At 44.1% G+C, this 15,365-nt stretch overlaps 1 protein-coding gene across 1 annotated transcript in view; it reads left to right on the top strand.

Annotated features, from left to right (window-relative positions):
* RSRC1 (arginine and serine rich coiled-coil 1) overlaps window positions 1-15,365 on the top strand; it is a 368,121-nt gene that overhangs the window by 10,275 nt on the left and 342,481 nt on the right.

Below are 15,365 nucleotides of genomic sequence, written 5' to 3'. Positions count from 1 at the left end.
ATTCCCCATCTATGGTGGGGTAGGAATTATCTGAGTGCTGGTCGCTTTTAAAGTTTTAGAGGCTTCTCCGTTTTTCTCAGTGGGAATAACGGAAAAACCAATCACAATTTGCAGTTAAAATTTTGTGGCTTGTGATTGGTTCTCACACTCACAGTCCTCCTTCCATCTCCATTTAAACATGGCTGTATGCAGCAGACTCTGGCTAGGGTGTAAGAATTCCTAAGGAAAAACATTTCCTAAGCGGTAGTGCCACTTTAAAGCGTTTTTTTGGAGACCTATATTTTGAGTTGATTGTTAAATGTAGTGGAAAAAAATAAAATTTAATATATATATATTTTTTAATGTTTACATATAATTTGATCAAATTTAGTTTTGTGTTGTGGACTTTCCAGACCACTTTCAATGTGATGAAAGAAAACCTTCTAGCAAAAATAATGAATGGTGGTTCCAAACAATTTTTCCTGTTCTTTTAGTAAAAGTGTGTAAAACAACCCCCCCCCCCCAAAAAAAAAAAATTGTACTATAAATGTCAACAAAGGTATTATTAAATGTTTTACCCTTGCACATTTTTTATTACGTTTTGTCACCCAAAGACACACAACTTTACAGTCTATGTCAAAGTTTATGTACTTTTAAATTAGAACACTTTATTCATGAGTGAAATGTTCTGCCCAACCTCCCATAATGTCTGTCTCTCTATCATAACGATACTGGATCAGAACCTCTATATACCCCTGCCTGTACCTTCTAAAATCCTACCTATAAACCTCTAAGAATGACGCTAATTTGCGTACGCAGTCATACAGTAAATAAAGACTTAGACCTGGAATCTGTGGTTCCAAAGCAAAAGTATTATTCAAGTAAAAGTTCAGACAGTTACACGCAATTGATCCAGACACAATTTAGGCGCAAAAGAAATTATACAGACCCAAGTACAGTATACATACGCAGCGCTTCCGGACCCAAAGATAGGCATCAGCAAGAGACCCCTCGTCATTCAGCATTCAGCACGAAGACTAAGAACCCAGCGTTTGAGCACACATATTTATACCCCCCCAGAATAGACAGGACAATAGAGAAGTTTGTTGCTGATGTCATTGGTTCCCAGGGGAGAAGCATCTGTTACAGAGCATTTAACAGGCTGGTTCAAATAGACTCTCCCTGCCTCTAACAGCTGGGGGTCTTTCCCTTCCCGCCCCCTGTAACATCCTAACAGTTGTTCATGAAATATACATTTTGTTGCTTGTTGTCTCTGCGGTCCATAAGTTGAGAATGCATGATGCGATCTTCACACCGTTAGTCCCGGAATTCTGTTGAAAGAGTACGCATCAGTACGAAACCAAACACGACTTTCCTAATATATATAAAACTTTAGTTATCATATATCTTTATTTCTCAGCATTTAAACTAACTGAACCAACTTAAATCATATACTTTAAAGCTTATTAAACCTTATGTGTGAATATTCGGGGTTTGATATAAGGACGCTAGTTAACTTGGGGCAGATGCGTGCGCATAAAGCTAATAAAACAGCGGTTTGATATAAGGACGCTGGTTAACTTGGGGCAGATGCGTGCGCATAAAGCTAATAAAACAGCGGTTTCATACAAAGTCCTATGCATTCGCTAATATGCGACTAGTTAACAGCGCAATTGTGCGTATTAATGTGTGTATGAGAAATGGTGAAAGATGCAATCGCATGGTGCTAATAGTATTATCGCCACATGTACTAAAATGTGAGTTTATCTAAGATGGCGCTTAGGCGGCCATTCGAAAAATGGCGTCTTGCGATCTCATTTTCAAGATGGCGTCTTGCGGCCAATCGCAAGATGGCTTCGCCGCGATTCAATTTTAAACTGAACTTGTCTCAGCCAATTACTCAGCTTCAACAATCATATCTCTACAATTCCCATTTAGTCTGCTATTTGGTGAGAACAGAAAATTGTTTCAGGTCTGGACCACCCATTCCGTGACCTCACTATGACATAAGAGATAGGGGTGCCATTGGCAGCGTGGGGAGCCCCTTAGTATAGTTGCAGGCTATTATTCTGTATTGTGTGTTTTTATACAGGGTTCATCTTTCACTTACTATGTGTACTTCTTAGGGGACTTTGGAATAGGTTGACGTACCATGAAATCCAGGGTGGGGTCTGACCTATAGGCAGACCTGTTGGCTGGCAAGGGCAAAAGAACTGTGGAAATGGTACCTTAAATGTGAAAAATGCTTGGTAGGTTATTTAGTTTTCCTCCTCTTAGTTTTAAACAAAGGATTACCATTAATCTCTTTAAAATAGGGTCGCTATGGAGTCATGTGATTCATTATGTACTCCTAAAGCCTATGTAGTCGTGTGGCTTTACCTTTCCTCTTCAGTGGATAATGCCTTGCAATTTTCAGTAATGTCTGTGCTAGCCCACTCTGAATCTTATCTTTTATTTATATGGTTCCACAAATGGTCCGTAGTGCCGTACATAGATCAGTGTGAACTTGGAATGTGACCTGCGTATGCCCAGCTCTGGAGGCAAAATGACCTTTGCCCTGAGCCTGGCGTGTGCAGAGCCTCTGTATGAACTGACTTCCTGTTCATACCTGATAGAGGTGCACCAGTGAGTGTGAGTGATGGTATACATTAGCCCAGACCTTGCACTACAGACCTAACTTTCCTGTTTCCTGGAGCTCTTCAACACTTGAGGAACTCTGCATCCCCAGCTATTCCTTCCCTGGCTAACTCTGTAAATTGCAATTTAAAGCCTAAACTTTATGAAATCAGCCTGATGGTTTTTCTACTGATCTATTTAATCCTACATTAACTACTCCTCTAGTCTCTAATCAGCCTAAAACTTACTCTACTGTTGTTTATCCCTTCAGTAACTGTTAAGCCTGTAATTATTATTTACTACTTCTGCACCTACTGTTTACAATAACCTTATAATAAATATACTACTCTTTTACAGTTACTTATTTTAATATTACCATTTGTACGATAGCCTGCAATGTTGGTTATTTTGTCTCGCACTCCAATGCAATCAGATAGCTAGCTAAGACGGATGGTTGTAACAGTGGTTGTTTACGGGTTACCTTATTACCAAATACAAAAATCCTGCCACCACCAAGAGTTAGACTGGGAGATGCCCCTCCCACTGTGGCTTTTTGGTTCCGCTTCACCTGAAAAATATACCTTTTATGTTAGTGGCATGTGACTATAGGAGGCCATGAGTTTAAGAATTACAGAATATCAAAACTAAAAATTAGGTTTTAACTTTAAGTAGTTACTTTAAAGCTTATGGTTACAAAAGATTAGAAAACAGAGGACTCCGCACATGATTTACATAGAGTCTGAAGAAATCCAGAAAACAACATCTATATCACATATCAACAAGACGTCTTTACCATTTCTCAGTTGGTGGTGCTCCCCTGGAGTCAAGCAGTATACAGCTCAAATAAAGGGGGGAATTATCCTATATAGTAGGGCAACAGAAAGAAACTCCTTTGTGGGGGCACTCTTATTTTGTAGTTCTCAAAAATATTAGTTAAAACATAACATTTATTTATTGATGCACTTTAAAAAGACTAGAACAAGACATTGAACATGACAATAAATCACAACATATACACAAAAAAAGAATGATCAGCACTACAGTATTCTGTACCATATATAACTGCAGCACAGTATTCCAAAGAATCAGTATCTGCACCATGGCTTGAGTACAATAAAGTTTGGCCATACCATAAAAAGTAGGTTTTACCCTTCAATACTTAGATATTGTTCCAAAATTTAGTGACAGTGGAACAAGAGGCGAAAATAAAGAATAAAAAATAAAGTAAGCTTGTAATAATAAATATTATGTAGCCATATACGCCATCCATAGATACAAGCTAGATTAAACAGCCGGCGTCTAAGTATGTAACCCTTGGAATATACAAACTCATATAATGATATTATTCAATAAGTTACACTAAAGGTTTGTATTTCTAATATTTGGGTATAATAATTTATGTGATTCAATTTTAGCAATAATATCCCCACTTATCACTCCTGTATACAATAAATGGTTAACACTCTTTAAGCTTTCATTATTCTACACCCCAAACATGCAACATTTTAATGGCAATAGGTATATAAAAAAAATGGGTGTTTGTAACCATATATGATAGTATGCTACACCTAGTGTATAACTGGGGGCAAAAAGCAGATACCCCTAAGCTGTAAGAGAATCACAGAATCACTACATGCTTGTATACTAATGAGTAGAGGGCACGAGTGTAACAGGAGCTGCCATTACGGAAGCAAAGAAGGGACGTTTTCAATGTCTGTGCCAAGTCCTTGTTCGGTGCATAAGGCTGTACTAGCACCCGCCCGGGAGTCAGCTGGGAACAGCTGATACTCACTGTACCTGAGCGGTGCCTCTGCAGTGTACAGCGGGGATGGTCAGACGCCGGCCGGAAGATCAGCTGGACTCAGCTGATACTCACGTGTCCTGTGACGCGCGTTTCGCCGTTCAGGTTTTCTCAAACAGGAGGCCGATAGTAAGAGCTATTAGACGGCAGCCATTTTATTGGCTGCATAATTAGAATATCTCCGCCCCTCTAGTTACCTCTATGAGAGGGGTGGGACAGAAGAAGGTTGTCATGGAGTGGGAGGGACGGAAAAGAGTAGTCATGGGGATAGTTCCTGTTTATCCTGATCGTCATCAGGATTCCCAGTCCATTGTACTGTACATTTAATAACATAGTTAACTCCTTTCCTCCTGAGCACATATTCAAAACCTAAGACAGCAGTGCAGGTATACGATTGTTGCACATGTATTAACATAACTATAGCTCAGTTATATTACTGTGCTGATTAAGCTATGTACTTAATAATTCCGCCCCTCTAGTTATATCAATGAGAGGTGATGGGTAAAAGATTCCCTGATCGTAATAATGTGCATATAGTGTCCTAATTGACTCCTTTCCTCCTAAGCACATATTCTAAACTTAAGATATTAGTGCAGGTGTAAAATTATTGCACGTATATTATAATTATAGCTATGTAATAGTCCAGTGCTATATTACAGAGGATAAAATAATAGTCATTTAATAGACATTACCACCGGAGAGAGAGACTGGACAGTAAACCCTCTAATAGATGTATACTATATTGAGAGAATCAAATATCAGCCCATATTATATCAAGGTCATACCTATGTTAAAGGAAATATGGTCACAAATCTGTATGTTAACCATAGAGGCTACTAAACATATTAATTAATATTCGCATGATAGGGTAAGGACATATCTAAACGAGTTGTGAACCTATAGCCACAAAACCCTTTCTTAGTCCATGTGTATCATTACAGTGAACGGACCTCACTCAGGTATGTGTTGTATAGGACACAAATAAGAAGAAAGATACAGTCACTTCTGCTGTTCGTGTAAAGTGTTAACCGACAAATTCCCTGATACAATATATACATTGCAGGGGACATTGACGGACCGAGTGAGAGAGTGAGGAGTTGCTATCCTATAACCACAGAACCTTTTTCAGTCTGTGTGTACCAATACAGTGAACAGACCTATCTAAGTTTGTGTTGTATAGGACGTCAAAAATGGAAGAAAGTAAAAGTCACTTCTGCTTGTCGTATTAGTTACAAAAGATTATAATAATTATTAAAAGATCACACAAGTTACTAGCAATTTCAAGAAAAAAAATAAAGGGGGAAAAACAGAGCTCAGGTCACCTGTGCAGGGTTGAACAATGACAGAAATGAGGTGTCTTCTTGGGGATCTGGTGCATTCTGACCCTATGGCCTCCTCACAAAAATGAACAATGGGTGATCACTGGACTCAGCTAATATACTGGTTTGACCCTGTCCCCTTTTATGTAGGGAAAGCTCCCCCCCCCCTCTGGTTTAAGGAAGGGAGGGGGGGGGGGCAGGAGATCTAGGCAGTTTTGGCATCCTGGCTAAACTGTACAGTTGAGGGCTCGTTTCACACCTTGCTACAATGAAATGTCCCTGACCCCCCTGGTGGTATTCACAGATTGCTGGGCTTCTCTAAGGTATATCTTAGACTAGCTGTCTCCCAGCCTTTTGAGTTATCAGCTTACGTGGGGCCTCTCTGCAGGGAATATTCTTGCCTTTGATCAGCATCTCAAACAGAATAAACACACAATTTGTACATGCAAGTGTTTGGCTGCTCATTCCAGATGACATACCTCCTGAGCAGTTATTATGATACATTAATAATCCCTGCAGATCATATTTTAGGCATGAGTTGGTCCCCATTATCACACTGTACAATAGCCTGCAATGTTGTTTATATCAGTGAGCATGTCCTGCAATGTATACATCCATACAATCTGCGATACTCTTTGCTTAACTCTATTATAACCTTGCATTAGCATCTCTCCCTCCATTTATTCTCTGCTCTTTGTCCTCTGATCACACATGCTATTGGTATACGTTTAGGAAACCGGCGGCCGCAATACAGACCGACGGCTTCCCGACAGACGTCTGTCATTACCCCTACGCCGGGAAACCGGGACCCTGCATCCCGATCGAAGGGATGCCGGGCACCGCGATCACACAGCCGCGGGGGGGAGGGTTAGGTTAAGGGCTCCTGGGGGGGACTTAGGGTTAGGCACCCCCCCGGGTGGGTTAGGGTTAGGCTAGGGGAAGGGGGGTTGGGGTCCTGCACCCCCGGGAGAAGGTTAGGGTTAGGCACCCCACGGGGGACTTAGGTTTAGGCAGCAGGGAAGGGGGGGTTAGGCACTTGGGGAGGGGGGGGGTGAGGTTAGGGTTAGGCACCCCTAAGGGAGGGTTAGGGAGGTAGGTTAGGTTGGTTAGTTCTTACCTGGGGACGATCGGGATTTCCAGCCGCTGCCGGGATCTCTTCCTCTGTCGGCCTGACACTGCCGGGATTCGAACTGCCGGCCATGCGGCCGGCGGTATTACATACCGATTCCCTGCTATTCTCTGCTCTATATACTTTCTATTTCTGCCTTTGTCGTCCATGTTTGTCCCTCCATGCTTTCTGTCCGCCAATACATTACATGTTTGTTCGCCATCCATTCTGACCACTATTGTTCTGTCCTCCATTCTTTCTCTACAAGCTATCCATGCTTTCCCCTCATTTCCCTCTCTTGCGCTCTCTCAAAACACAAACTTCGGCGCAGACAGAAAAAAATTGCTCACACTTATAATATCCATCAATAAATACATGTACACCAAGGAAGCCCTGGCTTTATGTACACAATAAAGGATTCATTTAATTTGCACAAAGGTTAATTTAGGAACAGAATAGGGTAACGTATTACAGGGATTAAATTTGGAAAATCACTTCTGAAAGTCTCTATACTTTATTGTGTATTTTTGCCTGAATAACTAAACTGTATTTATGTACTATATGTATAACATCTATTATCTCGTTAACCGTTTGAGAAATAAAATATTTTGTACTATGTATGTGGTTTGGGCTCATGATAACAGAGAGAGAATGATTGGTTATATTCAGAGAGCGATTTATTGTAAGATACACCTTGCTAATGTGCATTGTGCTCACTCTACATCTGGCCTCAAGTGTGTTTTTTTTTTTTCTTTTGTTTTTTTTTCGTGTGAAAGTACTTTGTGGTGATCATGTGTAAACTGTCTTCATACTAGATAAATCCTTCATATGTTACTGTTACCTTGGAGCAAGTAGTTATGTAGTGTGAGTTAGGTATGATATGTTGGCATGAGAATGTTGACATGGCCATAAAGTCAACATTGACTATGTAGACCAGGCCTGGTCAACCTGTGACTTTCCAGCTGTTGTGAAACTGCAAGTTTCAACATACCCTCCCACTGATCAGCTGGTAAAGCATGCTGGGACTTGTAGTTTCACAGTAGCTATAGAGCCACAGGTTCGCAAGGCCTGATGTAGACATTCATTATAGAGACACTGATGAAATGTCAACGTATCGTCCCTGGTGGTCCCTTTGGTCACTTACCTGGTCCCGGCAACAGCAGCAGCGGCTTCCGGGTCCCAGCGGTCATGTGACTGTCGGTTCCAGTGTAATCATCCGATGCGACAGCATTCCAATAAATTCAGTTCCCTCAACCCTCCCTCTAGTGACTAACCTAACATCCCCTGGTGCCTAACCCTCCCTGTAGTGACTAACCCTAACCTCTCCCTCCCTGTGCTTAATCCTAACCTCCGCTAGTGCCTAACCCTACCTCTAGTGACTAACCCTAATGTTGACATTCTGACAATTTCAGCATTTCACATAACGACCTTCTGTGAATGTCGACATGTTGCCTATTGACATTGTGGATTGTTGTCAACTCTCATGCTACCTCCCACCATGGGGTACCTACAGCTGTTACAGCTGACTATGTTGGTACCCCCTTTGCATCCTCCTTGGGTGGATGTTTATGCCCATTCATTTCAGAATATGACTCAAACGTCTGCCGCAAAGGTTACAGGCAGACAGACCATTAGCCACCAAAGCACGTAGGCGGACTGTATCATCCTCCCAGTCTACTCAGCTTTCGCATTCTGGTGTTATCATCTGAGGAGGTAGATAATACACAAGGTTCTCTCACCGGGTCGCACTCGGGTGAGGTGCACCATCAATCATCAGTGGATGTTCCTGCTTTAGTGAGGGCAGTTAAATCAATCCTGAATATAGAGAATGATGAACCGGACCCCTAAACCCCGATGTTTAGACGTCAGAAGGTGGTTAAGGTTGAATTCCCTCAATCAGAACACCTCACTGAGCTCATGGGAGAAGCTTGGGGTACTCCTGGCAAGCGGTTCCAGGTCCCAAAAAGACTAGCGTCTTTTTACCCTCTGCCTATTAAGGCGTGTACTAAATGGCAAGTCCCTCCCACTGCTGATTCGAATGTGGCACGCTTAGTCAGAAGCTTGACGCTACCTTTTTCCGTTAAAGATGCCACGGATAGAAAGCTAGAAACTTGTCTCAAGTCAGTCAACTCGCTCTTGGGCGATCACTAGGCCAGCTATGGCTGCGGCCTTGGTGGCTAAGGCTATCGAAGGATGGGCAGGGGCACTGGAAGAGAGCCTTCAATCAGATGCTACCACGGAACAACTGGCATACATCTCCCATATTCAGGAAGCAGCCTTTTATTTGGGAGAAGCTGCGTTGGATACTGGACTCCTTGCCTGTAAGGCATCTGCGACCTTGGTAGTCTCAACCGGATCCTTTTGGCTACAGCCCTGGGAGGCAGACACGGGATCCAAGAAGGCCCTCAAATCCTTATTCTGGCAGCAGAATTGGACAAGATTGTGGCTACCGTGGCACCCTCAAAATCTGCCTTTCTGCCATCAGCAGCTGCCCCTAAGCCTAGGCTGTCCTTTCGGTCCTTTCGCCCCCAGGGTAAGGCAAGAGGACAGTCCTTTCCGAGGCAGTCTAGTTTGCTCAAGACCATCAAGCCGCGAGTCAAGCAGCCTTGGTCGCGGGCCTCCTCCTGGGGGATCCCAGGGTGGGAGGCCGAATTCTTCGATTTGCCGACTCATGGCGTCAAACAACAACAGATGCCTGGGTCCAAGAAGTGGTCTCTCACTGGTTACGCTCTCACCTTCCTGAGGCGTCCTCCCCAGCAATTTTTGTACAGGTCCCCCATCAGATCCTATCAAGGCCTTGGCCTTCCAAGAGGCCATTCACTCCCGCTGAGTTCAGGTGTGATAATACTGGTTCCTTTGGCTCAGAGAAGAACTGGTTTTATTCCACTCTCTTTTTGATTCAGAAGCCGAATGGGTCTCATCGACCTATTCTGAATCTCAGACCCCTCAACAAATTTATCAGAGTGCCCAAGTTCCGCATGGAAACTCTATGATCTATTGTCCTGGCATTAGAGCCTGGGGATTTCATGGTTTCTCTGGACATTCAGGATGCATATCTGCATATACCTATTACTCCAATCCACGAGCGGTTCTTACGGTTTGCTGTTCTGCAGCAACATTACCAGTTTCGGGCAATTCGACCTTAGGCCTGTCAACAACCCCTCGGGTCTTTACCAAAATAATGGCGGTACACCTCAGATTCCAGGGAGTCCAGAATCTTGCCATACCTAGACGACCTCTTAATCTTGGCACACTCACCTCTTGTGTTACAATGCCATCTACAGCTGACCATGGACTGTCTGCAAACACACGGCTGGATCATCAATTGGAAAAAGTCCTCCGTATCTCTGACACAGCAGATGATACATCTGGGGACACTTCTTGATTCTCGAATACATAGGATATTTCTGCCAGCAGACAAGATTTTGACACTACACTTGCATGTGCGCAGTTTACTCCACAATTGGAGGATATACATTTACTCAGCAATGCAGGTCCTGGGGTCCATGGTATCCACCTTCGATATGGTGCAATATGCCTAGTTCCACTCCAGGCTCCTTCAACAACTGATTCTCTCCCAGTGGAACGAGCAGTATCATCTGATCCGGTCCCAGGCGATCTTCCTCTCTCTGAATTTCGGCTTTCCCTCTCATGGTGGCTACAGACGTCCCATCTGGACAAGGGTCGCCCCTTCTGGATTCCTGATTGGGAACTTCCCATGACAGATGCCAGCCTTCGCGGATGGGGCGCGGTAATCGGTCATCATACCTTTTCACGGATGGTGGACAACTCTGGAAAGTCATCTGCCCATAAACATTCTGGAGCTTCGAGCAGTGTACAGAGCACTTAGACGCAAGACCTTCTCAGGGGCAGGCCGATCCAAATCCAGTCTGACAACGCAACTGTGGTAGTGTACCTCAACCGTCAAAGAGGAACACTAAGTCGGGCAGCAATGCGAGAAGTGGCAAACATTTTGGTCTGGGCTAAATGCAATCTCAGCAGTGTTCATTGCCGGAGTCCTCAACTGGGAAGCGGACTTCCTAAGCTGTCAGGACATACACGCCGGAGAGTGGGCTCTCCACCCGGATGTCTTTCAACTCCTGGTGGACAAATGGGGCCTTCCAGACGTAGACCTCATGGTATCACGTCATAACCACAAGGTCCCCAGGTATGTCCCCATCCTTCGTGGATGCTCTGGCAGTGAGGTGGGACTTCAATGTCGCATACCTTTTGCCTCTGATCTTCCTTCTCCCGAGGGTACTTCGAAAGTTCAAGCAAGAAGGCGGCACAGTGATGCTAATAGCCCCAACCTGGCCCAGGCAACATTGGTCACCGACCTATGGAGTCTCTCCATAGACACTCCCTTTCCACTTCCTCTACGGCAGGACATGTTGACAAAGGGCCCTTGCCTGCACCCGGATCTACTTTGGCTGTCTTTGACTGCATGGCTCTTGAATCATCCCTCTTAAAGGCTAAGGGTTTCTCTTGCTCTGTGGTCCAGACGATGCTCAGGGCGCATAAGCCTTGCTCAGCCCGCATCTGTTACAGAGTTTGGCACTCCTACTTTCAATGGTGCTCCCCCAGAGGCTATGACCCTACAGTTTATAGGGTCTCCCTGGTTCTTGCCTTTCTCCGCCTGGCCTCCCTTAGAGTTCAGGGTTCTGCTCTGTCAATCTGGTTCCATCGAAGGATTGCTCCCCTGCCTGATGTTAGAACATTTTTGCAGGGTGTTCTCTGCATTCAACCTCCTTTTGTCCCTCTGGTGGCTCCGTGGGATTTGTCCTGGGTTCTCTGGGCTCTACAGGCACCTCTGTTTGAACCTCTGGACTCAGTAGACCTCAAGTGGCTGACAGCAAAGACGCTCTTTGTCCTCGCTATGTCCTCTGCCAGCAGGGTATCTGATTTAGCAGTACTCTCCTGACGCTCCTCATTCTTGATCTTTCATCCGGACAGAGCTGTCCTCCGTACCAGGGTTGAGTACCTCCCTAAAGTGGTATCCTGGTTCCATTCAGATGAAGAGATTGTGGTTCCGGCCTTCCAGTCCTCGGATCAGTCTGCAGGTGAAGCCTCTTTGGATGTGGTTCGTGATCTTCGGATCTATGTGGATCTTACCAAATCCTTGAGGAAAACATATTCTCTTTTTGTGTTGTATGGCTTCCACAAGCGAAGGCTGGACATCTAACAAACAGGCTCTGGCTCGTTGGCTCCGCATGACAATCTCTCAGGCCTACACGCAAACTGATCTTCCTGTTCCAAACAGGGTTACAGCTCATTGTACTCTATGTGGGACCCTCATGGGCGGCTTGATGTGGCGCTTCTGCTGATCAATTGAGCAAGGCGGTTATGTGGTTGCCTTTGATACCCTTTGCCTCTCAGGATGCTTCTTTTGGGCGTTGGATTCTACTTTCTGCTCAGGAGCGTCCCCACCCTTAGGGAAACTGCTTTGGGACATCCCCATGGTATCCCTGTGGATTCCCTATGGACCTTGAAGGAGAAATTAAGAGTTATGGTAGACTTACCTTTGTTAACTCTATTTCTTCGAAGTCCATAAGACCACTTGGCCTCATTGGGTATTTTTTTTTCTCTTGATCACTGATTCCTTCATCTTCTGGGGGAGAGTTTCTTGAGAGTAATGTTCTTCTCCTCTTTCCTGCTCCTGCCTTGGGCTTGTTTACAAAACTTTTTCTATGGCTGGTGGTGGGGTATATGTGGAGGAGGACCGGGGCATCCTGGGAGCTAAAGCTTAACTGTTTGGTGCCCGGATCACTCCAACCACACACACCCCATAGTATCCCTGTGGATCCTATGGACTTCGAAGAAATAGAGTTAACAAAGGTAAGTCTACCATAACTTTAAATTTTTTTTCCATTACACTTTTGCCAATTCTAAATAGTAGCTTTACTGAAGTATTGCAGTTTAGTTGCCTAGAGCAAATGTTCCCAAACTCTGTCCTCAAGGCACCCTATTAGTTCAGGTTTGAAGGATGTCCATGCTTGACCACAAGTGACTTATTTAGTTACTCAGTCAATTTGATTTAACCACTTGTGCTCAACCATGGATATTTTAAACCTGAACTGTTGAGGGCCGCGTTTGGGAACCTCTGGCCTAGAGGAAGTGCTTGCTGTACTCCTGTGAAACTTAATTGCTATGGCTTTATTTTGTGGCCCACTGTCTGTCCTTAACAGCAGCTATTAATCTGATTAGTAATATATTCAAGACTTTCCCATAAACTGGGAAAAAGTCTCCTTTTCCTTTTAGACAAAAATGGATTGCAGAGAGAGGCATCAGAGGTCATAGTTTCTTATTAACAGATGTCAATCTGATTACATCAGCATTGCCTAAAAATGCGCAGCTTTGTCGACCATGGGTAATTTTTTATTTTTTTTCCCCCAGCCATACACATATTTGTCTTTTTTTTTTTTTTTTTTTTTGTGGTACACTGTGTTTGCTCCAAAAAGAGAAGGGATAGATGGTTATTCTCAGCTGACTAAACCGCTATTGTCCTAGAGACAGTCATTGTGTGCTTGACGCCTGATTCAGAGTTGTACACTATGCCGATGTTTTTGCAGTTGAGCGATTATAGTCCGTCTGCTCATGCGTCTAAATCACACTGCACATGCGTCAAGGTACATTACCTTATTCACTCGCAACGAGTTTTTATTCGCAATATGATTGACAATATGGCCCATCCATTCACCCAGCCATTCTGCGGGACCATAAACTCACTCAGGACTGCAACAATCGAATGATCTGTGACCGATGTTGTCTTTGTATTCAGATGCTGCAACATTTTACGCAGATGCTTGGATTTGCAAAGCTCAGGAGGACATCTCAATAAATCTATCAGCGGCTGCGACATTTGCATATTTTCGCTTTGTATAACATACACATACTAGCAAAGAACTCTGAATCGGGCCCTTAATTTGGCTCTTAGTAACCTTTTGGTTTGAGGGACAGCATTTTATTTTGCACCCCAAGAGCTTGGGGTATTGCATGGGGTTATAGTCTTTAGAGATATAGCTCTAAAGGGGTTCCTATTCTGCTTTGCGAACTCTATGACCAGTTTTTAAATGGATTTCGCTTTTACTTCAAGTTCTTTACTTATATCACTTGCACATTATAAAAAAATGTATCAGCGAAATTACGGTGCAAAAAACTCAATAAAATACTTAAAATACCACAAGCTAACAATCACAGACGGAAAAACACTGTTTCACAGTCTGCTAGTACAGCACTCAAGGCACCTGTACCATTTTTTTTGATGGCAACAAAGAGTAGAGAGATTGGCATGTATGGCTTGCATCAGCAATAATCTTATTAGCTTTTATTAAACTCCTACTATCAAAAATATCTTCCAGCTTTGGTAGAGACCGACCAATAATTCTCTCAGCCGTTTTACCCACCTTATCTAAGAATCTGCGGTCAGAGCACTTAGAATTTCCATACCACTGTTATGGAATACGTTAGGAGACTTTCAAGTACACAGCAATAGAAGTTAACAAGGATCGATCTAGGTAAACCTGTTGCTCAAAATCTTGTTAAGAAAAAAAGGAGTTTGCTGTGCCTTCCCAACTGCAGCTGAGATATGCTGAGACCATGATATGTCCTCCGTAAAATTAATACCCAAAAACTAAAAACCATTAACCATCTCCACCTCTAATCCAGTTAAGAATAGTGGTTGATGCACAGTTTTCCTTGACCTTCTAAAATCGACCACTATCTCCTTAGATTTCTTAATATTTAAAAGCAAATGTTTTTCCTCCCCCCACTTCACAAGCTGCCTCACCTCTTCCCTGTAACTTCCCTCACCCACATCACTAATCAATCCCACAATTGTAGTGTCATCAGCAAATGTAAAATAACATTGGACTCTGGGCCTGATTCAGACCCGCTCGCAAGCGGGTCGATGTTTCCCAAGTGCGGCTCCGTCGTGCGCATGCGCGAGACCCGAATAACGACTGCCAAGCCGTCGTCATGGGTCTCGCACCAAAGGGGGCGTGCTGTCGATGGTGACTGACAGCACGCTGCCTTTGGTGGGCGTGCCGGGGGCGTGGCTGCCCAGACGGAGGGGTTCCCATGGGAACGCCTACCGACTGGGGCCGGCCCCACTGACATCACTAGTGATGTCAGTGGGAGTGCTTTTGGCTCTGATAGAGCCAAAAGCACTCCAGGGCTTGCGGCAGACGAGACCCTACCTTAGGGTCTCGTCGCAAGCCTGATGGTCGCAATGTTCTTGACCATCGCGACCATCATTTTGGCCGCTCGCTATAGCTGTGGGTGGCCACCCACAGCTATGTGAGCGGCCAGGAGGGCGCTCCAAAAAGTAAGAGGGCCGGCCCTGATTCAGAGCAATCCGGCTCTGAATCAGGGCCTCTGCTTGCAATGCAGTCAGATGTATAAAAAGGGGCTTAATACACACCGTTGAGGACTCCTGTTTGGGGGGTATTCAGTTATCCGTGATTTGCACATGTGCACATCATGGATAATTACAGTACCCCAACATCTCCAGTTTTCCTGCACACCTCTATGGGGTGCAAGGAAA

This window comes from Taudactylus pleione, unplaced genomic scaffold (genome assembly GCF_031769625.1).
Source record: "Taudactylus pleione unplaced genomic scaffold, aTauple2 ptg000436l, whole genome shotgun sequence".
Taxonomy (NCBI): domain Eukaryota; kingdom Metazoa; phylum Chordata; class Amphibia; order Anura; family Myobatrachidae; genus Taudactylus; species Taudactylus pleione.
This window is presented reverse-complemented; position numbering and strand designations above follow the sequence as displayed.